The sequence below is a fragment of the Eubalaena glacialis genome, chromosome 13 (assembly GCF_028564815.1).
Source record: "Eubalaena glacialis isolate mEubGla1 chromosome 13, mEubGla1.1.hap2.+ XY, whole genome shotgun sequence".
NCBI lineage: Eukaryota > Metazoa > Chordata > Mammalia > Artiodactyla > Balaenidae > Eubalaena > Eubalaena glacialis.
Window position 1 is genome coordinate 33,591,820 of NC_083728.1, and position 27,798 is coordinate 33,619,617.

A 27,798-nucleotide genomic window follows, 5' to 3' on the forward strand; every position below is an offset into this window, starting at 1 on the left:
ACAACGAATGTGAGTGCACAACGCGTCGTGAAATACATAACAGAGTGGAAGCATTCCTTTAACACATGCTTCTTCGCTACTATGGCACACCTCAGCTTACAATGGGAGACATCTGGACTTTTACTTGATGCCTGGGGTGCCATTTCTTTGGCTGGTAATTTCCAGAGTGCTCCTGGAGGAGCTCCCAGCAAGGAACTGAGACAGCATGCCTCATACGAGTACACTCATAGTACTTTGGTGACGCCTTCAGGCAGCAAAGAGAAGATGGGCAGCAGGAGTGTTTTTCAGGCAGCTTTCAAACCGCAACTGTCTCGCCTACCGCGGAGGAAAATAAGGTTTTGCCAGGGTAGCCTGCTTTCAACCATGAGCTCCTATAGTTACCCTCAGTCGTTTCTGACTCCCTCAAGGAAACACACGGAACCCACAGGGCCCTTCCATGGAGATCCTTTGGCAACAGAGTCCTCTGCCTAGGCTGAACTGGGGAAGTATTTCAGTACCTTAGGTAGGCCTCGGTGACCATGGCTCTTGCACATCCCAACAGAGTTAAGTGTGAAAAGTGAACTGGTCATCAGGCTGGACGCAGAGCTTAGCTTTCGCTTCTGCCTGCGTTCTGTCCTGAGTCCAGGCCTCAATCGTCAGCACACTGTGTATTAGCAGTGGAGTTCTCTTTCAGTCACTGAGGCCAGTCGACTTGCAAACAGAGTCTGCCCAGCACTGCTTTCGCGAGGCTCTTTGACGACTGGGACACTCTTCCTTGGCAACCCAGAAAGCAGTACTTTTCCCTTGCTATGAATGGGAAGAGTGCTTCCAAGGGGCCTATTTCGCCTAGGGTTCCTCAGAAGCCAGAGGACGCTCTTCAGGCACACAGTGGTCATCATGCAAAATGGGTGCACGATCGACTGTCCTATGTGTCGCCAGGGGCATAGCAGAGTTAAGGCACTCCATTTCAGAGTATGGTTTCGTGGATACAATGCACACCCAGCTCTGCTGATATGAAACACTGGATCTTACCTTGTGGCCTTAGGTCACCTTTCATTGGCCGGAGCTGAATTTGGAGTGCAGTAGGATCAGTTTTAGTAGGGAATTGTCAGCACATTTTTGGCATTGAGAGAACGCAGCCTTGGCCCACAGCGACAGTCCTGCAGTGAAGAGAACGTGGGCCGCTAGTGCTATTCAGGCAGCTTTGAAGCCAAAAGCAAGTCGCTTGCAAAGCGGGAAAATGTGAACTTTCCCATCAGTGTCCCACTTTCAAGCTCGATGACAAAGCATGTTTATCTGATGATTCTGCCTAGCTACCTAGTACAAGGGAAAGACTGCCTCCATCTGCTAAGAAAGGTTTTCACGTGGGGACTGCTGTACATGCACAAGAGCATTCCCCCGCCGTGCAAAAGTTAGGCCTTGTGAATCTGAATTGTCCCAGAATTCCAACAAAGACACAGGGAAAGCTGTCCGGTGTTTTCAGTCTGGAACTCAACATCTAGCTTCCGACTGCCATAGGGAGAGGTCCTTTGGGTTTTCACAGGTTTCATTAGTGAGGCACAGTGGTGTTTCTCAGAAGAATCCAAATTCCTCCTTGGGCACACCATCATGGAATGTAAGGCTGCTTAGAACGCCGTTCCTGAGGCCGTTTGAATGCTGTACAAACGAGAGCTGTCGAGCGATCCGGGCAGGGCTTTGCCATTACCGCTGCACATTCACAGCGTTAAAGCAAACGAACCCGTTTGCCTCCTGGGACTCAAAGGCAAGAGAAGAGTTGGCGGCGTTCAGTGCCCCTTCACAGATGTTACAAAGAACGTGAGTGCCCAACGAGTCGAAATATGTAACCGTGTTGCAGCTTTCCTTTAACACATGCTTCTTCGCTACTATGGCACAACTAAGCTTGCAATGGGAGAAATCTGGACTTTTCCATGAGGCCTGGGGAGCCATTTCTTTGGCTGGTAAGTTCCAGAGTGCTCCTGGAGGAGCTTCCAGCAAGGAACTGAGACAGCATGCCTCATACGAGTACACTCATAGTACTTTGGTGACGCCTTCAGGCAGCAAAGAGAAGATGGGCAGCAGGAGTGTTTTTCAGGCAGCTTTCAAACCGCAACTGTCTCGCCTACCGCGGAGGAAAATAAGGTTTTGCCAGGGTAGCCTGCTTTCAACCATGAGCTCCTATAGTTACCCTCAGTCGTTTCTGACTACCTCAAGGAAACACACGGAACTCTCAGGGCCCTTCCATGGAGATCCTTTGGCAACAGAGTCCTCTGCCTAGGTTGAACTGGGGAAGTATTTCAGTACCTTAGGTAGGCCTCGGTGACCATGGCTCTTGCACATCCCAACAGAGTTAAGTGTGAAAAGTGTACTGGTCTTCAGGCTGGACGCAGAGCTCAGCTTTCGCGTCTGCCTGCATGCTGTCCTGAGTCCAGGCCTCAATCGTCAGCACACTGTGTATTAGCAGTGGAATTCCCTTTCAGTCACTGAGGCCAGTCGACTTGCAAACAGAGTCTGCCCAGCACTGCTTTCGCGAGGCTCTTTGACGACTGGGACACTCTTCCTTGGCAACCCAGAAATCAGTACTTTTCCCTTGCTATGAATGGGAAGAGTGCTTCCCAGGGGCCTATTTCGCCTAGGGTTCCTCAGAAGCCAGAGGACGCTCTTCAGGCACACAGTGGTCATCATGCGAAATGGGTGCACGATCCACTGTCCTATGTGTCCCCAGGGGCATAGCAGAGTTAAGGCACTCCATTTCAGAGTATGGTTTCGTGGATACAATGCACACCCAGCTCTGCTGATATGAAACACTGGATCTTACCTTGTGGCCTTAGGTCACCTTTCATTGGCCGGAGCTGAATTTGGAGTGCAGTAGGATGAGTTTCTAGAAGGGAATTGTCAGCACATTTTTGGCATTGAGAGAACGCAGCCTTGGCCCACAGCGAAACTCCTGCAGTGAAGAGAAGGTGGGCCGCTAGTGCTGTTCAGGCAGCTTTGAAGCCAAAAGCAAGTCACTTGCAAAGCGGGAAAATGTGAACTTTCCCATCAGTGTCCCACTTTCAAGCTCGATGACAAAGCATGTTTATCTGATGATTCTGCCTAGCTACCTAGTACAAGGGAAAGACTGCCTCCATCTGCTAAGAAAGGTTTTCACGTGGGGACTGCTGTACATGCACAAGAGCATTCCCCCGCCGTGCAAAAGTTAGGCCTTGGTGAATCTGGATGGTCCCAGAAGTCCAGCATTGTCACAGGGAAAGCTGTCCGTTGTTTTCAGGCTGGAACTCAACATCTAGCTTCCGACTGCCATAGGGAGACGTCCGTTGGGAGTTCACAGGTTTCATTTGTGAGGCACAGTGGCGTTTCTCAGAACCCAAATTCCTCCTTGGGGCACACCAGCATGGAATGTAAGGCTGCTTAGAACGGCGTTCCTGAGGCCGTTTGAATGCTGTACAAACGAGAGCTGTCGAGCGATCCGGGCAGGGCTTTGCCATTACCGCTGCACATTCACAGCGTTAAAGCAAACGAACCCTTTTGCCTCCTGGGACTCAAAGGCAACAAAAGAGTTGGCGGCGTTCAGTGCCCCTTCACAGATGTTACAACGAATGTGAGTGCACAACGCGTCGTGAAATACATAACAGAGTGGAAGCATTCCTTTAACACATGCTTCTTCGCTACTATGGCACACCTAAGCTTACAATGGGAGACATCTGGACTTTTACTTGATGCCTGGGGTGCCATTTCTTTGGCTGGTAATTTCCAGAGTGCTCCTGGAGGAGCTCCCAGCAAGGAACTGAGACAGCATGCCTCATACGAGTACACTCATAGTACTTTGGTGACGCCTTCAGGCAGCAAAGAGAAGATGGGCAGCAGGAGTGTTTTTCAGGCAGCTTTCAAACCGCAACTGTCTCGCCTACCGCGGAGGAAAATAAGGTTTTGCCAGGGTAGCCTGCTTTCAACCATGAGCTCCTATAGTTACCCTCAGTCGTTTCTGACTCCCTCAATGAAACACACGGAACCCACAGGGCCCTTCCATGGAGATCCTTTGGCAACAGAGTCCTCTGCCTAGGCTGAACTGGGGAAGTATTTCAGTACCTTAGGTAGGCCTCGGTGACCATGGCTCTTGCACATCCCAACAGAGTTAAGTGTGAAAAGTGTACTGGTCTTCAGGCTGGACGCAGAGCTTAGCTTTCGCTTCTGCCTGCGTGCTGTCCTGAGTCCAGGCCTCAATCGTCAGCACACTGTGTATTAGCAGTGGAGTTCTCTTTCAGTCACTGAGGCCAGTCGACTTGCAAACAGAGTCTGCCCAGCACTGCTTTCGCGAGGCTCTTTGACGACTGGGACACTCTTCCTTGGCAACCCAGAAAGCAGTACTTTTCCCTTGCTATGAATGGGAAGAATGCTTCCCAGGGACCTATTTCGCCTAGGGTTCCTCAGAAGCCAGAGGACGCTCTTCAGGCACACAGTGGTCATCATGCGAAATGGGTGCACGATCGACTGTCCTATGTGTCGCCAGGGGCATAGCAGAGTTAAGGCACTCCATTTCAGAGTATGGTTTCGTGGATACAATGCACACCCAGCTCTGCTGATATGAAACACTGGATCTTACCTTGTGGCCTTAGGTCACCTTTCATTGGCCGGAGCTGAATTTGGAGTGCAGTAGGATGAGTTTCTAGAAGGGAATTGTCAGCACATTTTTGGCATTGAGAGAACGCAGCCTTGGCCCACAGCGACAGTCCTGCAGTGAAGAGAAGGTGGGCCGCTAGTGCTGTTCAGGCAGCTTTGAAGCCAAAAGCAAGTCGCTTGCAAAGCGGGAAAATATGAACTTTCCCATCAGTGTCCCACTTTCAAGCTCGATGACAAAGCATGTTTATCTGATGATTCTGCCTAGCTACCTAGTACAAGGGAAAGACTGCCTCCATCTGCTAAGAAAGGTTTTCACGTGGGGATTGCTGTACATGCACAAGAGCATTCCCCCGCCGTGCAAAAGTTAGGCCTTGGTGAATCTGGATGGTCCCAGAAGTCCAGCATTGTCACAGGGAAAGCTGTCCGTTGTTTTCAGGCTGGAACTCAACATCTAGCTTCCGACTGCCATAGGGAGACGTCCGTTGGGAGTTCACAGGTTTCATTTGTGAGGCACAGTGGCGTTTCTCAGAACCCAAATTCCTCCTTGGGGCACACCAGCATGGAATGTAAGGCTGCTTAGAACGGCGTTCCTGAGGCCGTTTGAATGCTGTACAAACGAGAGCTGTCGAGCGATCCGGGCAGGGCTTTGCCATTACCGCTGCACATTCACAGCGTTAAAGCAAACGAACCCTTTTGCCTCCTGGGACTCAAAGGCAACAAAAGAGTTGGCGGCGTTCAGTGCCCCTTCACAGATGTTACAACGAATGTGAGTGCACAACGCGTCGTGAAATACATAACAGAGTGGAAGCATTCCTTTAACACATGCTTCTTCGCTACTATGGCACACCTCAGCTTACAATGGGAGACATCTGGACTTTTACTTGATGCCTGGGGTGCCATTTCTTTGGCTGGTAATTTCCAGAGTGCTCCTGGAGGAGCTCCCAGCAAGGAACTGAGACAGCATGCCTCATACGAGTACACTCATAGTACTTTGGTGACGCCTTCAGGCAGCAAAGAGAAGATGGGCAGCAGGAGTGTTTTTCAGGCAGCTTTCAAACCGCAACTGTCTCGCCTACCGCGGAGGAAAATAAGGTTTTGCCAGGGTAGCCTGCTTTCAACCATGAGCTCCTATAGTTACCCTCAGTCGTTTCTGACTCCCTCAAGGAAACACACGGAACCCACAGGGCCCTTCCATGGAGATCCTTTGGCAACAGAGTCCTCTGCCTAGGCTGAACTGGGGAAGTATTTCAGTACCTTAGGTAGGCCTCGGTGACCATGGCTCTTGCACATCCCAACAGAGTTAAGTGTGAAAAGTGAACTGGTCATCAGGCTGGACGCAGAGCTTAGCTTTCGCTTCTGCCTGCGTTCTGTCCTGAGTCCAGGCCTCAATCGTCAGCACACTGTGTATTAGCAGTGGAGTTCTCTTTCAGTCACTGAGGCCAGTCGACTTGCAAACAGAGTCTGCCCAGCACTGCTTTCGCGAGGCTCTTTGACGACTGGGACACTCTTCCTTGGCAACCCAGAAAGCAGTACTTTTCCCTTGCTATGAATGGGAAGAGTGCTTCCAAGGGGCCTATTTCGCCTAGGGTTCCTCAGAAGCCAGAGGACGCTCTTCAGGCACACAGTGGTCATCATGCGAAATGGGTGCACGATCGACTGTCCTATGTGTCGCCAGGGGCATAGCAGAGTTAAGGCACTCCATTTCAGAGTATGGTTTCGTGGATACAATGCACACCCAGCTCTGCTGATATGAAACACTGGATCTTACCTTGTGGCCTTAGGTCACCTTTCATTGGCCGGAGCTGAATTTGGAGTGCAGTAGGATCAGTTTTAGTAGGGAATTGTCAGCACATTTTTGGCATTGAGAGAACGCAGCCTTGGCCCACAGCGACAGTCCTGCAGTGAAGAGAACGTGGGCCGCTAGTGCTATTCAGGCAGCTTTGAAGCCAAAAGCAAGTCGCTTGCAAAGCGGGAAAATGTGAACTTTCCCATCAGTGTCCCACTTTCAAGCTCGATGACAAAGCATGTTTATCTGATGATTCTGCCTAGCTACCTAGTACAAGGGAAAGACTGCCTCCATCTGCTAAGAAAGGTTTTCACGTGGGGACTGCTGTACATGCACAAGAGCATTCCCCCGCCGTGCAAAAGTTAGGCCTTGTGAATCTGAATTGTCCCAGAATTCCAACAAAGACACAGGGAAAGCTGTCCGGTGTTTTCAGTCTGGAACTCAACATCTAGCTTCCGACTGCCATAGGGAGAGGTCCTTTGGGTTTTCACAGGTTTCATTAGTGAGGCACAGTGGTGTTTCTCAGAAGAATCCAAATTCCTCCTTGGGCACACCATCATGGAATGTAAGGCTGCTTAGAACGCCGTTCCTGAGGCCGTTTGAATGCTGTACAAACGAGAGCTGTCGAGCGATCCGGGCAGGGCTTTGCCATTACCGCTGCACATTCACAGCGTTAAAGCAAACGAACCCGTTTGCCTCCTGGGACTCAAAGGCAAGAGAAGAGTTGGCGGCGTTCAGTGCCCCTTCACAGATGTTACAAAGAACGTGAGTGCCCAACGAGTCGAAATATGTAACCGTGTTGCAGCTTTCCTTTAACACATGCTTCTTCGCTACTATGGCACAACTAAGCTTGCAATGGGAGAAATCTGGACTTTTCCATGAGGCCTGGGGAGCCATTTCTTTGGCTGGTAAGTTCCAGAGTGCTCCTGGAGGAGCTTCCAGCAAGGAACTGAGACAGCATGCCTCATACGAGTACACTCATAGTACTTTGGTGACGCCTTCAGGCAGCAAAGAGAAGATGGGCAGCAGGAGTGTTTTTCAGGCAGCTTTCAAACCGCAACTGTCTCGCCTACCGCGGAGGAAAATAAGGTTTTGCCAGGGTAGCCTGCTTTCAACCATGAGCTCCTATAGTTACCCTCAGTCGTTTCTGACTACCTCAAGGAAACACACGGAACTCTCAGGGCCCTTCCATGGAGATCCTTTGGCAACAGAGTCCTCTGCCTAGGTTGAACTGGGGAAGTATTTCAGTACCTTAGGTAGGCCTCGGTGACCATGGCTCTTGCACATCCCAACAGAGTTAAGTGTGAAAAGTGTACTGGTCTTCAGGCTGGACGCAGAGCTCAGCTTTCGCGTCTGCCTGCATGCTGTCCTGAGTCCAGGCCTCAATCGTCAGCACACTGTGTATTAGCAGTGGAATTCCCTTTCAGTCACTGAGGCCAGTCGACTTGCAAACAGAGTCTGCCCAGCACTGCTTTCGCGAGGCTCTTTGACGACTGGGACACTCTTCCTTGGCAACCCAGAAATCAGTACTTTTCCCTTGCTATGAATGGGAAGAGTGCTTCCCAGGGGCCTATTTCGCCTAGGGTTCCTCAGAAGCCAGAGGACGCTCTTCAGGCACACAGTGGTCATCATGCGAAATGGGTGCACGATCCACTGTCCTATGTGTCCCCAGGGGCATAGCAGAGTTAAGGCACTCCATTTCAGAGTATGGTTTCGTGGATACAATGCACACCCAGCTCTGCTGATATGAAACACTGGATCTTACCTTGTGGCCTTAGGTCACCTTTCATTGGCCGGAGCTGAATTTGGAGTGCAGTAGGATGAGTTTCTAGAAGGGAATTGTCAGCACATTTTTGGCATTGAGAGAACGCAGCCTTGGCCCACAGCGAAACTCCTGCAGTGAAGAGAAGGTGGGCCGCTAGTGCTGTTCAGGCAGCTTTGAAGCCAAAAGCAAGTCACTTGCAAAGCGGGAAAATGTGAACTTTCCCATCAGTGTCCCACTTTCAAGCTCGATGACAAAGCATGTTTATCTGATGATTCTGCCTAGCTACCTAGTACAAGGGAAAGACTGCCTCCATCTGCTAAGAAAGGTTTTCACGTGGGGACTGCTGTACATGCACAAGAGCATTCCCCCGCCGTGCAAAAGTTAGGCCTTGGTGAATCTGGATGGTCCCAGAAGTCCAGCATTGTCACAGGGAAAGCTGTCCATTGTTTTCAGGCTGGAACTCAACATCTAGCTTCCGACTGCCGTAGGGAGACGTCCGTTGGGAGTTCACAGGTTTCATTTGTGAGGCACAGTGGCGTTTCTCAGAACCCAAATTCCTCCTTGGGGCACACCAGCATGGAATGTAAGGCTGCTTAGAACGGCGTTCCTGAGGCCATTTGAATGCTGTACAAACGAGAGCTGTCGAGCGATCCGGGCAGGGCTTTGCCATTACCGCTGCACATTCACAGCGTTAAAGCAAACGAACCCTTTTGCCTCCTGGGACTCAAAGGCAACAAAAGAGTTGGCGGCGTTCAGTGCCCCTTCACAGATGTTACAACGAATGTGAGTGCACAACGCATCGTGAAATACATAACAGAGTGGAAGCATTCCTTTAACACATGCTTCTTCGCTACTATGGCACACCTAAGCTTACAATGGGAGACATCTGGACTTTTACTTGATGCCTGGGGTGCCATTTCTTTGGCTGGTAATTTCCAGAGTGCTCCTGGAGGAGCTCCCAGCAAGAACTGAGACAGCATGCCTCATACGAGTACACTCATAGTACTTTCGTGACGCCTTCAGGCAGCAAAGAGAAGATGGGCAGCAGGAGTGTTTTTCAGGCAGCTTTCAAACCTCAACTGTATCGCCTACCGCGGAGGAAAATAAGGTTTTGCCAGGGTAGCCTGCTTTCAACCATGAGCTCCTATAGTTACCCTCAGTCGTTTCTGACTCCCTCAAGGAAACACACGGAACCCACAGGGCCCTTCCATGGAGATCCTTTGGCAACAGAGTCCTCTGCCTAGGCTGAACTGGGGAAGTATTTCAGTACCTTAGGTAGGCCTCGGTGACCATGGCTCTTGCACATCCCAACAGAGTTAAGTGTGAAAAGTGTACTGGTCATCAGGCTGGACGCAGAGCTTAGCTTTCGCTTCTGCCTGCGTTCTGTCCTGAGTCCAGGCCTCAATCGTCAGCACACTGTGTATTAGCAGTGGAGTTCTCTTTCAGTCACTGAGGCCAGTCGACTTGCAAACAGAGTCTGCCCAGCACTGCTTTCGCGAGGCTCTTTGACGACTGGGACACTCTTCCTTGGCAACCCAGAAAGCAGTACTTTTCCCTTGCTATGAATGGGAAGAGTGCTTCCCAGGGGCCTATTTCGCCTAGGGTTCCTCAGAAGCCAGAGGACGCTCTTCAGGCACACAGTGGTCATCATGCGAAATGGGTGCACGATCGACTGTCCTATGTGTCGCCAGGGGCATAGCAGAGTTAAGGCACTCCATTTCAGAGTATGGTTTCGTGGATACAATGCACACCCAGCTCTGCTGATATGAAACACTGGATCTTACCTTGTGGCCTTAGGTCACCTTTCATTGGCCGGAGCTGAATTTGGAGTGCAGTAGGATCAGTTTTAGTAGGGAATTGTCAGCACATTTTTGGCATTGAGAGAACGCAGCCTTGGCCCACAGCGACAGTCCTGCAGTGAAGAGAACGTGGGCCGCTAGTGCTGTTCAGGCAGCTTTGAAGCCAAAAGCAAGTCGCTTGAAAAGCGGGAAAATGTGAACTTTCCCATCAGTGTCCCACTTTCAAGCTCGATGACAAAGCATGTTTATCTGATGATTCTGCCTAGCTACCTAGTACAAGGGAAAGACTGCCTCCATCTGCTAAGAAAGGTTTTCACGTGGGGACTGCTGTACATGCACAAGAGCATTCCCCCGCCGTGCAAAAGTTAGGCCTTGTGAATCTGAATGGTCCCAGAATTCCAACAAAGACACAGGGAAAGCTGTCCGGTGTTTTCAGTCTGGAACTCAACATCTAGCTTCCGACTGCCATAGGGAGAGGTCCTTTGGGTTTTCACAGGTTTCATTAGTGAGGCACAGTGGTGTTTCTCAGAAGAATCCAAATTCCTCCTTGGGCACACCATCATGGAATGTAAGGCTGCTTAGAACGCCGTTCCTGAGGCCGTTTGAATGCTGTACAAACGAGAGCTGTCGAGCGATCCGGGCAGGGCTTTGCCATTACCGCTGCACATTCACAGCGTTAAAGCAAACGAACCCGTTTGCCTCCTGGGACTCAAAGGCAAGAGAAGAGTTGGCGGCGTTCAGTGCCCCTTCACAGATGTTACAAAGAACGTGAGTGCCCAACGAGTCGAAATATGTAACCGTGTTGCAGCTTTCCTTTAACACATGCTTCTTCGCTACTATGGCACAACTAAGCTTGCAATGGGAGAAATCTGGACTTTTCCATGAGGCCTGGGGAGCCATTCCTTTGGCTGGTAAGTTCCAGAGTGCTCCTGGAGGAGCTTCCAGCAAGGAACTGAGACAGCATGCCTCATACGAGTACACTCATAGTACTTTGGTGACGCCTTCAGGCAGCAAAGAGAAGATGGGCAGCAGGAGTGTTTTTCAGGCAGCTTTCAAACCGCAACTGTCTCGCCTACCGCGGAGGAAAATAAGGTTTTGCCAGGGTAGCCTGCTTTCAACCATGAGCTCCTATAGTTACCCTCAGTCGTTTCTGACTACCTCAAGGAAACACACGGAACTCTCAGGGCCCTTCCATGGAGATCCTTTGGCAACAGAGTCCTCTGCCTAGGTTGAACTGGGGAAGTATTTCAGTACCTTAGGTAGGCCTCGGTGACCATGGCTCTTGCACATCCCAACAGAGTTAAGTGTGAAAAGTGTACTGGTCTTCAGGCTGGACGCAGAGCTCAGCTTTCGCTTCTGCCTGCATGCTGTCCTGAGTCCAGGCCTCAATCGTCAGCACACTGTGTATTAGCAGTGGAGTTCCCTTTCAGTCACTGAGGCCAGTCGACTTGCAAACAGAGTCTGCCCAGCACTGCTTTCGCGAGGCTCTTTGACGACTGGGACACTCTTCCTTGGCAACCCAGAAAGCAGTACTTTTCCCTTGCTATGAATGGGAAGAGTGCTTCCCAGGGGCCTATTTCGCCTAGGGTTCCTCAGAAGCCAGAGGACGCTCTTCAGGCACACAGTGGTCATCATGCGAAATGGGTGCACGATCCACTGTCCTATGTGTCCCCAGGGGCATAGCAGAGTTAAGGCACTCCATTTCAGAGTATGGTTTCGTGGATACAATGCACACCCAGCTCTGCTGATATGAAACACTGGATCTTACCTTGTGGCCTTAGGTCACCTTTCATTGGCCGGAGCTGAATTTGGAGTGCAGTAGGATGAGTTTCTAGAAGGGAATTGTCAGCACATTTTTGGCATTGAGAGAACGCAGCCTTGGCCCACAGCGAAACTCCTGCAGTGAAGAGAAGGTGGGCCGCTAGTGCTGTTCAGGCAGCTTTGAAGCCAAAAGCAAGTCACTTGCAAAGCGGGAAAATGTGATCTTTCCCATCAGTGTCCCACTTTCAAGCTCGATGACAAAGCATGTTTATCTGATGATTCTGCCTAGCTACCTAGTACAAGGGAAAGACTGCCTCCATCTGCTAAGAAAGGTTTTCACGTGGGGACTGCTGTACATGCACAAGAGCATTCCCCCGCCGTGCAAAAGTTAGGCCTTGGTGAATCTGGATGGTCCCAGAAGTCCAGCATTGTCACAGGGAAAGCTGTCCGTTGTTTTCAGGCTGGAACTCAACATCTAGCTTCCGACTGCCGTAGGGAGACGTCCGTTGGGAGTTCACAGGTTTCATTTGTGAGGCACAGTGGCGTTTCTCAGAGCCCAAATTCCTCCTTGGGGCACACCAGCATGGAATGTAAGGCTGCTTAGAACGGCGTTCCTGAGGCCGTTTGAATGCTGTACAAACGAGAGCTGTCGAGCGATCCGGGCAGGGCTTTGCCATTACCGCTGCACATTCACAGCGTTAAAGCAAACGAACCCTTTTGCCTCCTGGGACTCAAAGGCAACAAAAGAGTTGGCGGCGTTCAGTGCCCCTTCACAGATGTTACAACGAATGTGAGTGCACAACGCGTCGTGAAATACATAACAGAGTGGAAGCATTCCTTTAACACATGCTTCTTCGCTACTATGGCACACCTAAGCTTACAATGGGAGACATCTGGACTTTTACTTGATGCCTGGGGTGCCATTTCTTTGGCTGGTAATTTCCAGAGTGCTCCTGGAGGAGCTCCCAGCAAGGAACTGAGACAGCATGCCTCATACGAGTACACTCATAGTACTTTGGTGACGCCTTCAGGCAGCAAAGAGAAGATGGGCAGCAGGAGTGTTTTTCAGGCAGCTTTCAAACCGCAACTGTCTCGCCTACCGCGGAGGAAAATAAGGTTTTGCCAGGGTAGCCTGGTTTCAAACATGAGCTCCTATAGTTACCCTCAGTCGTTTCTGACTCCCTCAAGGAAACACACGGAACCCACAGGGCCCTTCCATGGAGATCCTTTGGCAACAGAGTCCTCTGCCTAGGCTGAACTGGGGAAGTATTTCAGTACCTTAGGTAGGCCTCGGTGACCATGGCTCTTGCACATCCCAACAGAGTTAAGTGTGAAAAGTGAACTGGTCATCAGGCTGGACGCAGAGCTTAGCTTTCGCTTCTGCCTGCGTGCTGTCCTGAGTCCAGGCCTCAATCGTCAGCACACTGTGTATTAGCAGTGGAGTTCTCTTTCAGTCACTGAGGCCAGTCGACTTGCAAACAGAGTCTGCCCAGCACTGCTATCGCGAGGCTCTTTGACGACTGGGACACTCTTCCTTGGCAACCCAGAAAGCAGTACTTTTCCCTTGCTATGAATGGGAAGAGTGCTTCCCAGGGGCCTATTTCGCCTAGGGTTCCTCAGAAGCCAGAGGACGCTCTTCAGGCACACAGTGGTCATCATGCGAAATGGGTGCACGATCCACTGTCCTATGTGTCCCCAGGGGCATAGCAGAGTTAAGGCACTCCATTTCAGAGTATGGTTTCGTGGATACAATGCACACCCAGCTCTGCTGATATGAAACACTGGATCTTACCTTGTGGCCTTAGGTCACCTTTCATTGGCCGGAGCTGAATTTGGAGTGCAGTAGGATGAGTTTCTAGAAGGGAATTGTCAGCACATTTTTGGCATTGAGAGAACGCAGCCTTGGCCCACAGCGAAACTCCTGCAGTGAAGAGAAGGTGGGCCGCTAGTGCTGTTCAGGCAGCTTTGAAGCCAAAAGCAAGTCACTTGCAAAGCAGGAAAATGTGATCTTTCCCATCAGTGTCCCACTTTCAAGCTCGATGACAAAGCATGTTTATCTGATGATTCTGCCTAGCTACCTAGTACAAGGGAAAGACTGCCTCCATCTGCTAAGAAAGGTTTTCACGTGGGGACTGCTGTACATGCACAAGAGCATTCCCCCGCCGTGCAAAAGTTAGGCCTTGGTGAATCTGGATGGTCCCAGAAGTCCAGCATTGTCACAGGGAAAGCTGTCCGTTGTTTTCAGGCTGGAACTCAACATCTAGCTTCCGACTGCCGTAGGGAGACGTCCGTTGGGAGTTCACAGGTTTCATTTGTGAGGCACAGTGGCGTTTCTCAGAGCCCAAATTCCTCCTTGGGGCACACCAGCATGGAATGTAAGGCTGCTTAGAACGGCGTTCCTGAGGCCGTTTGAATGCTGTACAAACGAGAGCTGTCGAGCGATCCGGGCAGGGCTTTGCCATTACCGCTGCACATTCACAGCGTTAAAGCAAACGAACCCTTTTGCCTCCTGGGACTCAAAGGCAACAAAAGAGTTGGCGGCGTTCAGTGCCCCTTCACAGATGTTACAACGAATGTGAGTGCACAACGCGTCGTGAAATACATAACAGAGTGGAAGCATTCCTTTAACACATGCTTCTTCGCTACTATGGCACACCTAAGCTTACAATGGGAGACATCTGGACTTTTACTTGATGCCTGGGGTGCCATTTCTTTGGCTGGTAATTTCCAGAGTGCTCCTGGAGGAGCTCCCAGCAAGGAACTGAGACAGCATGCCTCATACGAGTACACTCATAGTACTTTCGTGACGCCTTCAGGCAGCAAAGAGAAGATGGGCAGCAGGAGTGTTTTTCAGGCAGCTTTCAAACCGCAACTGTCTCGCCTACCGCGGAGGAAAATAAGGTTTTGCCAGGGTAGCCTGGTTTCAAACATGAGCTCCTATAGTTACCCTCAGTCGTTTCTGACTACCTCAAGGAAACACACGGAACCCACAGGGCCCTTCCATGGAGATCCTTTGGCAACAGAGTCCTCTGCCTAGGCTGAACTGGGGAAGTATTTCAGTACCTTAGGTAGGCCTCGGTGACCATGGCTCTTGCACATCCCAACAGAGTTAAGTGTGAAAAGTGAACTGGTCATCAGGCTGGACGCAGAGCTTAGCTTTCGCTTCTGCCTGCGTTCTGTCCTGAGTCCAGGCCTCAATCGTCAGCACACTGTGTATTAGCAGTGGAGTTCTCTTTCAGTCACTGAGGCCAGTCGACTTGCAAACAGAGTCTGCCCAGCACTGCTTTCGCGAGGCTCTTTGATGACTGGGACACTCTTCCTTGGCAACCCAGAAAGCAGTACTTTTCCCTTGCTATGAATGGGAAGAGTGCTTCCCAGGGGCCTATTTCGCCTAGGGTTCCTCAGAAGCCAGAGGACGCTCTTCAGGCACACAGTGGTCATCATGCGAAATGGGTGCACGATCCACTGTCCTATGTGTCCCCAGGGGCATAGCAGAGTTAAGGCACTCCATTTCAGAGTATGGTTTCGTGGATACAATGCACACCCAGCTCTGCTGATATGAAACACTGGATCTTACCTTGTGGCCTTAGGTCACCTTTCATTGGCCGGAGCTGAATTTGGAGTGCAGTAGGATCAGTTTTAGTAGGGAATTGTCAGCACATTTTTGGCATTGAGAGAACGCAGCCTTGGCCCACAGCGACAGTCCTGCAGTGAAGAGAACGTGGGCCGCTAGTGCTGTTCAGGCAGCTTTGAAGCCAAAAGCAAGTCGCTTGAAAAGCGGGAAAATGTGAACTTTCCCATCAGTGTCCCACTTTCAAGCTCGATGACAAAGCATGTTTATCTGATGATTCTGCCTAGCTACCTAGTACAAGGGAAAGACTGCCTCCATCTGCTAAGAAAGGTTTTCACGTGGGGACTGCTGTACATGCACAAGAGCATTCCCCCGCCGTGCAAAAGTTAGGCCTTGTGAATCTGAATGGTCCCAGAATTCCAACAAAGACACAGGGAAAGCTGTCCGGTGTTTTCAGTCTGGAACTCAACATCTAGCTTCCGACTGCCATAGGGAGAGGTCCTTTGGGTTTTCACAGGTTTCATTAGTGAGGCACAGTGGTGTTTCTCAGAAGAATCCAAATTCCTCCTTGGGCACACCATCATGGAATGTAAGGCTGCTTAGAACGCCGTTCCTGAGGCCGTTTGAATGCTGTACAAACGAGAGCTGTCGAGCGATCCGGGCAGGGCTTTGCCATTACCGCTGCACATTCACAGCGTTAAAGCAAACGAACCTGTTTGCCTCCTGGGACTCAAAGGCAAGAGAAGAGTTGGCGGCGTTCAGTGCCCCTTCACAGATGTTACAAAGAACGTGAGTGCCCAACGAGTCGAAATATGTAACCGTGTTGCAGCTTTCCTTTAACACATGCTTCTTCGCTACTATGGCACAACTAAGCTTGCAATGGGAGAAATCTGGACTTTTCCATGAGGCCTGGGGAGCCATTCCTTTGGCTGGTAAGTTCCAGAGTGCTCCTGGAGGAGCTTCCAGCAAGGAACTGAGACAGCATGCCTCATACGAGTACACTCATAGTACTTTGGTGACGCCTTCAGGCAGCAAAGAGAAGATGGGCAGCAGGAGTGTTTTTCAGGCAGCTTTCAAACCGCAACTGTCTCGCCTACCGCGGAGGAAAATAAGGTTTTGCCAGGGTAGCCTGCTTTCAACCATGAGCTCCTATAGTTACCCTCAGTCGTTTCTGACTACCTCAAGGAAACACACGGAACTCTCAGGGCCCTTCCATGGAGATCCTTTGGCAACAGAGTCCTCTGCCTAGGTTGAACTGGGGAAGTATTTCAGTACCTTAGGTAGGCCTCGGTGACCATGGCTCTTGCACATCCCAACAGAGTTAAGTGTGAAAAGTGTACTGGTCTTCAGGCTGGACGCAGAGCTCAGCTTTCGCTTCTGCCTGCATGCTGTCCTGAGTCCAGGCCTCAATCGTCAGCACACTGTGTATTAGCAGTGGAGTTCCCTTTCAGTCACTGAGGCCAGTCGACTTGCAAACAGAGTCTGCCCAGCACTGCTTTCGCGAGGCTCTTTGACGACTGGGACACTCTTCCTTGGCAACCCAGAAAGCAGTACTTTTCCCTTGCTATGAATGGGAAGAGTGCTTCCCAGGGGCCTATTTCGCCTAGGGTTCCTCAGAAGCCAGAGGACGCTCTTCAGGCACACAGTGGTCATCATGCGAAATGGGTGCACGATCCACTGTCCTATGTGTCCCCAGGGGCATAGCAGAGTTAAGGCACTCCATTTCAGAGTATGGTTTCGTGGATACAATGCACACCCAGCTCTGCTGATATGAAACACTGGATCTTACCTTGTGGCCTTAGGTCACCTTTCATTGGCCGGAGCTGAATTTGGAGTGCAGTAGGATGAGTTTCTAGAAGGGAATTGTCAGCACATTTTTGGCATTGAGAGAACGCAGCCTTGGCCCACAGCGAAACTCCTGCAGTGAAGAGAAGGTGGGCCGCTAGTGCTGTTCAGGCAGCTTTGAAGCCAAAAGCAAGTCACTTGCAAAGCGGGAAAATGTGATCTTTCCCATCAGTGTCCCACTTTCAAGCTCGATGACAAAGCATGTTTATCTGATGATTCTGCCTAGCTACCTAGTACAAGGGAAAGACTGCCTCCATCTGCTAAGAAAGGTTTTCACGTGGGGACTGCTGTACATGCACAAGAGCATTCCCCCGCCGTGCAAAAGTTAGGCCTTGGTGAATCTGGATGGTCCCAGAAGTCCAGCATTGTCACAGGGAAAGCTGTCCGTTGTTTTCAGGCTGGAACTCAACATCTAGCTTCCGACTGCCGTAGGGAGACGTCCGTTGGGAGTTCACAGGTTTCATTTGTGAGGCACAGTGGCGTTTCTCAGAGCCCAAATTCCTCCTTGGGGCACACCAGCATGGAATGTAAGGCTGCTTAGAACGGCGTTCCTGAGGCCGTTTGAATGCTGTACAAACGAGAGCTGTCGAGCGATCCGGGCAGGGCTTTGTCATTACCGCTGCACATTCACAGCGTTAAAGCAAACGAACCCTTTTGCCTCCTGGGACTCAAAGGCAACAAAAGAGTTGGCGGCGTTCAGTGCCCCTTCACAGATGTTACAACGAATGTGAGTGCACAACGCGTCGTGAAATACATAACAGAGTGGAAGCATTCCTTTAACACATGCTTCTTCGCTACTATGGCACACCTAAGCTTACAATGGGAGACATCTGGACTTTTACTTGATGCCTGGGGTGCCATTTCTTTGGCTGGTAATTTCCAGAGTGCTCCTGGAGGAGCTCCCAGCAAGGAACTGAGACAGCATGCCTCATACGAGTACACTCATAGTACTTTGGTGACGCCTTCAGGCAGCAAAGAGAAGATGGGCAGCAGGAGTGTTTTTCAGGCAGCTTTCAAACCGCAACTGTCTCGCCTACCGCGGAGGAAAATAAGGTTTTGCCAGGGTAGCCTGGTTTCAAACATGAGCTCCTATAGTTACCCTCAGTCGTTTCTGACTCCCTCAAGGAAACACACGGAACCCACAGGGCCCTTCCATGGAGATCCTTTGGCAACAGAGTCCTCTGCCTAGGCTGAACTGGGGAAGTATTTCAGTACCTTAGGTAGGCCTCGGTGACCATGGCTCTTGCACATCCCAACAGAGTTAAGTGTGAAAAGTGAACTGGTCATCAGGCTGGACGCAGAGCTTAGCTTTCGCTTCTGCCTGCGTGCTGTCCTGAGTCCAGGCCTCAATCGTCAGCACACTGTGTATTAGCAGTGGAGTTCTCTTTCAGTCACTGAGGCCAGTCGACTTGCAAACAGAGTCTGCCCAGCACTGCTATCGCGAGGCTCTTTGACGACTGGGACACTCTTCCTTGGCAACCCAGAAAGCAGTACTTTTCCCTTGCTATGAATGGGAAGAGTGCTTCCCAGGGGCCTATTTCGCCTAGGGTTCCTCAGAAGCCAGAGGACGCTCTTCAGGCACACAGTGGTCATCATGCGAAATGGGTGCACGATCCACTGTCCTATGTGTCCCCAGGGGCATAGCAGAGTTAAGGCACTCCATTTCAGAGTATGGTTTCGTGGATACAATGCACACCCAGCTCTGCTGATATGAAACACTGGATCTTACCTTGTGGCCTTAGGTCACCTTTCATTGGCCGGAGCTGAATTTGGAGTGCAGTAGGATGAGTTTCTAGAAGGGAATTGTCAGCACATTTTTGGCATTGAGAGAACGCAGCCTTGGCCCACAGCGAAACTCCTGCAGTGAAGAGAAGGTGGGCCGCTAGTGCTGTTCAGGCAGCTTTGAAGCCAAAAGCAAGTCACTTGCAAAGCAGGAAAATGTGATCTTTCCCATCAGTGTCCCACTTTCAAGCTCGATGACAAAGCATGTTTATCTGATGATTCTGCCTAGCTACCTAGTACAAGGGAAAGACTGCCTCCATCTGCTAAGAAAGGTTTTCACGTGGGGACTGCTGTACATGCACAAGAGCATTCCCCCGCCGTGCAAAAGTTAGGCCTTGGTGAATCTGGATGGTCCCAGAAGTCCAGCATTGTCACAGGGAAAGCTGTCCGTTGTTTTCAGGCTGGAACTCAACATCTAGCTTCCGACTGCCGTAGGGAGACGTCCGTTGGGAGTTCACAGGTTTCATTTGTGAGGCACAGTGGCGTTTCTCAGAGCCCAAATTCCTCCTTGGGGCACACCAGCATGGAATGTAAGGCTGCTTAGAACGGCGTTCCTGAGGCCGTTTGAATGCTGTACAAACGAGAGCTGTCGAGCGATCCGGGCAGGGCTTTGCCATTACCGCTGCACATTCACAGCGTTAAAGCAAACGAACCCTTTTGCCTCCTGGGACTCAAAGGCAACAAAAGAGTTGGCGGCGTTCAGTGCCCCTTCACAGATGTTACAACGAATGTGAGTGCACAACGCGTCGTGAAATACATAACAGAGTGGAAGCATTCCTTTAACACATGCTTCTTCGCTACTATGGCACACCTAAGCTTACAATGGGAGACATCTGGACTTTTACTTGATGCCTGGGGTGCCATTTCTTTGGCTGGTAATTTCCAGAGTGCTCCTGGAGGAGCTCCCAGCAAGGAACTGAGACAGCATGCCTCATACGAGTACACTCATAGTACTTTCGTGACGCCTTCAGGCAGCAAAGAGAAGATGGGCAGCAGGAGTGTTTTTCAGGCAGCTTTCAAACCGCAACTGTCTCGCCTACCGCGGAGGAAAATAAGGTTTTGCCAGGGTAGCCTGGTTTCAAACATGAGCTCCTATAGTTACCCTCAGTCGTTTCTGACTACCTCAAGGAAACACACGGAACCCACAGGGCCCTTCCATGGAGATCCTTTGGCAACAGAGTCCTCTGCCTAGGCTGAACTGGGGAAGTATTTCAGTACCTTAGGTAGGCCTCGGTGACCATGGCTCTTGCACATCCCAACAGAGTTAAGTGTGAAAAGTGAACTGGTCATCAGGCTGGACGCAGAGCTTAGCTTTCGCTTCTGCCTGCGTTCTGTCCTGAGTCCAGGCCTCAATCGTCAGCACACTGTGTATTAGCAGTGGAGTTCTCTTTCAGTCACTGAGGCCAGTCGACTTGCAAACAGAGTCTGCCCAGCACTGCTTTCGCGAGGCTCTTTGATGACTGGGACACTCTTCCTTGGCAACCCAGAAAGCAGTACTTTTCCCTTGCTATGAATGGGAAGAGTGCTTCCCAGGGGCCTATTTCGCCTAGGGTTCCTCAGAAGCCAGAGGACGCTCTTCAGGCACACAGTGGTCATCATGCGAAATGGGTGCACGATCCACTGTCCTATGTGTCCCCAGGGGCATAGCAGAGTTAAGGCACTCCATTTCAGAGTATGGTTTCGTGGATACAATGCACACCCAGCTCTGCTGATATGAAACACTGGATCTTACCTTGTGGCCTTAGGTCACCTTTCATTGGCCGGAGCTGAATTTGGAGTGCAGTAGGATCAGTTTTAGTAGGGAATTGTCAGCACATTTTTGGCATTGAGAGAACGCAGCCTTGGCCCACAGCGACAGTCCTGCAGTGAAGAGAACGTGGGCCGCTAGTGCTGTTCAGGCAGCTTTGAAGCCAAAAGCAAGTCGCTTGAAAAGCGGGAAAATGTGAACTTTCCCATCAGTGTCCCACTTTCAAGCTCGATGACAAAGCATGTTTATCTGATGATTCTGCCTAGCTACCTAGTACAAGGGAAAGACTGCCTCCATCTGCTAAGAAAGGTTTTCACGTGGGGACTGCTGTACATGCACAAGAGCATTCCCCCGCCGTGCAAAAGTTAGGCCTTGTGAATCTGAATGGTCCCAGAATTCCAACAAAGACACAGGGAAAGCTGTCCGGTGTTTTCAGTCTGGAACTCAACATCTAGCTTCCGACTGCCATAGGGAGAGGTCCTTTGGGTTTTCACAGGTTTCATTAGTGAGGCACAGTGGTGTTTCTCAGAAGAATCCAAATTCCTCCTTGGGCACACCATCATGGAATGTAAGGCTGCTTAGAACGCCGTTCCTGAGGCCGTTTGAATGCTGTACAAACGAGAGCTGTCGAGCGATCCGGGCAGGGCTTTGCCATTACCGCTGCACATTCACAGCGTTAAAGCAAACGAACCTGTTTGCCTCCTGGGACTCAAAGGCAAGAGAAGAGTTGGCGGCGTTCAGTGCCCCTTCACAGATGTTACAAAGAACGTGAGTGCCCAACGAGTCGAAATATGTAACCGTGTTGCAGCTTTCCTTTAACACATGCTTCTTCGCTACTATGGCACAACTAAGCTTGCAATGGGAGAAATCTGGACTTTTCCATGAGGCCTGGGGAGCCATTCCTTTGGCTGGTAAGTTCCAGAGTGCTCCTGGAGGAGCTTCCAGCAAGGAACTGAGACAGCATGCCTCATACGAGTACACTCATAGTACTTTGGTGACGCCTTCAGGCAGCAAAGAGAAGATGGGCAGCAGGAGTGTTTTTCAGGCAGCTTTCAAACCGCAACTGTCTCGCCTACCGCGGAGGAAAATAAGGTTTTGCCAGGGTAGCCTGGTTTCAAACATGAGCTCCTATAGTTACCCTCAGTCGTTTCTGACTCCCTCAAGGAAACACACGGAACCCACAGGGCCCTTCCATGGAGATCCTTTGGCAACAGAGTCCTCTGCCTAGGCTGAACTGGGGAAGTATTTCAGTACCTTAGGTAGGCCTCGGTGACCATGGCTCTTGCACATCCCAACAGAGTTAAGTGTGAAAAGTGAACTGGTCATCAGGCTGGACGCAGAGCTTAGCTTTCGCTTCTGCCTGCGTGCTGTCCTGAGTCCAGGCCTCAATCGTCAGCACACTGTGTATTAGCAGTGGAGTTCTCTTTCAGTCACTGAGGCCAGTCGACTTGCAAACAGAGTCTGCCCAGCACTGCTATCGCGAGGCTCTTTGACGACTGGGACACTCTTCCTTGGCAACCCAGAAAGCAGTACTTTTCCCTTGCTATGAATGGGAAGAGTGCTTCCCAGGGGCCTATTTCGCCTAGGGTTCCTCAGAAGCCAGAGGACGCTCTTCAGGCACACAGTGGTCATCATGCGAAATGGGTGCACGATCCACTGTCCTATGTGTCCCCAGGGGCATAGCAGAGTTAAGGCACTCCATTTCAGAGTATGGTTTCGTGGATACAATGCACACCCAGCTCTGCTGATATGAAACACTGGATCTTACCTTGTGGCCTTAGGTCACCTTTCATTGGCCGGAGCTGAATTTGGAGTGCAGTAGGATGAGTTTCTAGAAGGGAATTGTCAGCACATTTTTGGCATTGAGAGAACGCAGCCTTGGCCCACAGCGAAACTCCTGCAGTGAAGAGAAGGTGGGCCGCTAGTGCTGTTCAGGCAGCTTTGAAGCCAAAAGCAAGTCACTTGCAAAGCAGGAAAATGTGATCTTTCCCATCAGTGTCCCACTTTCAAGCTCGATGACAAAGCATGTTTATCTGATGATTCTGCCTAGCTACCTAGTACAAGGGAAAGACTGCCTCCATCTGCTAAGAAAGGTTTTCACGTGGGGACTGCTGTACATGCACAAGAGCATTCCCCCGCCGTGCAAAAGTTAGGCCTTGGTGAATCTGGATGGTCCCAGAAGTCCAGCATTGTCACAGGGAAAGCTGTCCGTTGTTTTCAGGCTGGAACTCAACATCTAGCTTCCGACTGCCGTAGGGAGACGTCCGTTGGGAGTTCACAGGTTTCATTTGTGAGGCACAGTGGCGTTTCTCAGAGCCCAAATTCCTCCTTGGGGCACACCAGCATGGAATGTAAGGCTGCTTAGAACGGCGTTCCTGAGGCCGTTTGAATGCTGTACAAACGAGAGCTGTCGAGCGATCCGGGCAGGGCTTTGCCATTACCGCTGCACATTCACAGCGTTAAAGCAAACGAACCCTTTTGCCTCCTGGGACTCAAAGGCAACAAAAGAGTTGGCGGCGTTCAGTGCCCCTTCACAGATGTTACAACGAATGTGAGTGCACAACGCGTCGTGAAATACATAACAGAGTGGAAGCATTCCTTTAACACATGCTTCTTCGCTACTATGGCACACCTAAGCTTACAATGGGAGACATCTGGACTTTTACTTGATGCCTGGGGTGCCATTTCTTTGGCTGGTAATTTCCAGAGTGCTCCTGGAGGAGCTCCCAGCAAGGAACTGAGACAGCATGCCTCATACGAGTACACTCATAGTACTTTCGTGACGCCTTCAGGCAGCAAAGAGAAGATGGGCAGCAGGAGTGTTTTTCAGGCAGCTTTCAAACCGCAACTGTCTCGCCTACCGCGGAGGAAAATAAGGTTTTGCCAGGGTAGCCTGGTTTCAAACATGAGCTCCTATAGTTACCCTCAGTCGTTTCTGACTACCTCAAGGAAACACACGGAACCCACAGGGCCCTTCCATGGAGATCCTTTGGCAACAGAGTCCTCTGCCTAGGCTGAACTGGGGAAGTATTTCAGTACCTTAGGTAGGCCTCGGTGACCATGGCTCTTGCACATCCCAACAGAGTTAAGTGTGAAAAGTGAACTGGTCATCAGGCTGGACGCAGAGCTTAGCTTTCGCTTCTGCCTGCGTTCTGTCCTGAGTCCAGGCCTCAATCGTCAGCACACTGTGTATTAGCAGTGGAGTTCTCTTTCAGTCACTGAGGCCAGTCGACTTGCAAACAGAGTCTGCCCAGCACTGCTTTCGCGAGGCTCTTTGATGACTGGGACACTCTTCCTTGGCAACCCAGAAAGCAGTACTTTTCCCTTGCTATGAATGGGAAGAGTGCTTCCCAGGGGCCTATTTCGCCTAGGGTTCCTCAGAAGCCAGAGGACGCTCTTCAGGCACACAGTGGTCATCATGCGAAATGGGTGCACGATCCACTGTCCTATGTGTCCCCAGGGGCATAGCAGAGTTAAGGCACTCCATTTCAGAGTATGGTTTCGTGGATACAATGCACACCCAGCTCTGCTGATATGAAACACTGGATCTTACCTTGTGGCCTTAGGTCACCTTTCATTGGCCGGAGCTGAATTTGGAGTGCAGTAGGATCAGTTTTAGTAGGGAATTGTCAGCACATTTTTGGCATTGAGAGAACGCAGCCTTGGCCCACAGCGACAGTCCTGCAGTGAAGAGAACGTGGGCCGCTAGTGCTGTTCAGGCAGCTTTGAAGCCAAAAGCAAGTCGCTTGAAAAGCGGGAAAATGTGAACTTTCCCATCAGTGTCCCACTTTCAAGCTCGATGACAAAGCATGTTTATCTGATGATTCTGCCTAGCTACCTAGTACAAGGGAAAGACTGCCTCCATCTGCTAAGAAAGGTTTTCACGTGGGGACTGCTGTACATGCACAAGAGCATTCCCCCGCCGTGCAAAAGTTAGGCCTTGTGAATCTGAATGGTCCCAGAATTCCAACAAAGACACAGGGAAAGCTGTCCGGTGTTTTCAGTCTGGAACTCAACATCTAGCTTCCGACTGCCATAGGGAGAGGTCCTTTGGGTTTTCACAGGTTTCATTAGTGAGGCACAGTGGTGTTTCTCAGAAGAATCCAAATTCCTCCTTGGGCACACCATCATGGAATGTAAGGCTGCTTAGAACGCCGTTCCTGAGGCCGTTTGAATGCTGTACAAACGAGAGCTGTCGAGCGATCCGGGCAGGGCTTTGCCATTACCGCTGCACATTCACAGCGTTAAAGCAAACGAACCTGTTTGCCTCCTGGGACTCAAAGGCAAGAGAAGAGTTGGCGGCGTTCAGTGCCCCTTCACAGATGTTACAAAGAACGTGAGTGCCCAACGAGTCGAAATATGTAACCGTGTTGCAGCTTTCCTTTAACACATGCTTCTTCGCTACTATGGCACAACTAAGCTTGCAATGGGAGAAATCTGGACTTTTCCATGAGGCCTGGGGAGCCATTCCTTTGGCTGGTAAGTTCCAGAGTGCTCCTGGAGGAGCTTCCAGCAAGGAACTGAGACAGCATGCCTCATACGAGTACACTCATAGTACTTTGGTGACGCCTTCAGGCAGCAAAGAGAAGATGGGCAGCAGGAGTGTTTTTCAGGCAGCTTTCAAACCGCAACTGTCTCGCCTACCGCGGAGGAAAATAAGGTTTTGCCAGGGTAGCCTGCTTTCAACCATGAGCTCCTATAGTTACCCTCAGTCGTTTCTGACTACCTCAAGGAAACACACGGAACTCTCAGGGCCCTTCCATGGAGATCCTTTGGCAACAGAGTCCTCTGCCTAGGTTGAACTGGGGAAGTATTTCAGTACCTTAGGTAGGCCTCGGTGACCATGGCTCTTGCACATCCCAACAGAGTTAAGTGTGAAAAGTGTACTGGTCTTCAGGCTGGACGCAGAGCTCAGCTTTCGCTTCTGCCTGCATGCTGTCCTGAGTCCAGGCCTCAATCGTCAGCACACTGTGTATTAGCAGTGGAGTTCCCTTTCAGTCACTGAGGCCAGTCGACTTGCAAACAGAGTCTGCCCAGCACTGCTTTCGCGAGGCTCTTTGACGACTGGGACACTCTTCCTTGGCAACCCAGAAAGCAGTACTTTTCCCTTGCTATGAATGGGAAGAGTGCTTCCCAGGGGCCTATTTCGCCTAGGGTTCCTCAGAAGCCAGAGGACGCTCTTCAGGCACACAGTGGTCATCATGCGAAATGGGTGCACGATCCACTGTCCTATGTGTCCCCAGGGGCATAGCAGAGTTAAGGCACTCCATTTCAGAGTATGGTTTCGTGGATACAATGCACACCCAGCTCTGCTGATATGAAACACTGGATCTTACCTTGTGGCCTTAGGTCACCTTTCATTGGCCGGAGCTGAATTTGGAGTGCAGTAGGATGAGTTTCTAGAAGGGAATTGTCAGCACATTTTTGGCATTGAGAGAACGCAGCCTTGGCCCACAGCGAAACTCCTGCAGTGAAGAGAAGGTGGGCCGCTAGTGCTGTTCAGGCAGCTTTGAAGCCAAAAGCAAGTCACTTGCAAAGCGGGAAAATGTGATCTTTCCCATCAGTGTCCCACTTTCAAGCTCGATGACAAAGCATGTTTATCTGATGATTCTGCCTAGCTACCTAGTACAAGGGAAAGACTGCCTCCATCTGCTAAGAAAGGTTTTCACGTGGGGACTGCTGTACATGCACAAGAGCATTCCCCCGCCGTGCAAAAGTTAGGCCTTGGTGAATCTGGATGGTCCCAGAAGTCCAGCATTGTCACAGGGAAAGCTGTCCGTTGTTTTCAGGCTGGAACTCAACATCTAGCTTCCGACTGCCGTAGGGAGACGTCCGTTGGGAGTTCACAGGTTTCATTTGTGAGGCACAGTGGCGTTTCTCAGAGCCCAAATTCCTCCTTGGGGCACACCAGCATGGAATGTAAGGCTGCTTAGAACGGCGTTCCTGAGGCCGTTTGAATGCTGTACAAACGAGAGCTGTCGAGCGATCCGGGCAGGGCTTTGCCATTACCGCTGCACATTCACAGCGTTAAAGCAAACGAACCCTTTTGCCTCCTGGGACTCAAAGGCAACAAAAGAGTTGGCGGCGTTCAGTGCCCCTTCACAGATGTTACAACGAATGTGAGTGCACAAAGCGTCGTGAAATACATAACAGAGTGGAAGCATTCCTTTAACACATGCTTCTTCGCTACTATGGCACACCTAAGCTTACAATGGGAGACATCTGGACTTTTACTTGATGCCTGGGGTGCCATTTCTTTGGCTGGTAATTTCCAGAGTGCTCCTGGAGGAGCTCCCAGCAAGGAACTGAGACAGCATGCCTCATACGAGTACACTCATAGTACTTTGGTGACGCCTTCAGGCAGCAAAGAGAAGATGGGCAGCAGGAGTGTTTTTCAGGCAGCTTTCAAACCGCAACTGTCTCGCCTAACACGGAGGAAAATAAGGTTTTGCCAGGGTAGCCTGGTTTCAAACATGAGCTCCTATAGTTACCCTCAGTGGTTTCTGACTACCTCAAGGAATCACACGGAACCCACAGGGCCCTTCCATGGAGATCCTTTGGCAACAGAGTCCTCTGCCTAGGCTGAACTGGGGAAGTATTTCAGTACCTTAGGTAGGCCTCGGTGACCATGGCTCTTGCACATCCCAACTGAGTTAAGTGTGAAAAGTGTACTCATCTTCAGGCTGGACGCAGAGCTTAGCTTTCGCTTCTGCCTGCGTGCTGTCCTGAGTCCAGGCCTCAATCGTCAGCACACTGTGTATTAGCAGTGGAGTTCTCTTTCAGTCACTGAGGCCAGTCGACTTGCAAACAGAGTCTGCCCAGCACTGCTTTCGCGAGGCTCTTTGACGACTGGGACACTCTTCCTTGGCAACCCAGAAAGCAGTACTTTTCCCTTGCTATGAATGGGAAGAATGCTTCCCAGGGACCTATTTCGCCTAGGGTTCCTCAGAAGCCAGAGGACGCTCTTCAGGCACACAGTGATCATCATGCGAAATGGGTGCACGATCCACTGTCCTATGTGTCCCCAGGGGCATAGCAGAGTTAAGGCACTCCATTTCAGAGTATGGTTTCGTGGATACAATGCACACCCAGCTCTGCTGATACGAAACACTGGATCTTACCTTGTGGCCTTAGGTCACCTTTCAT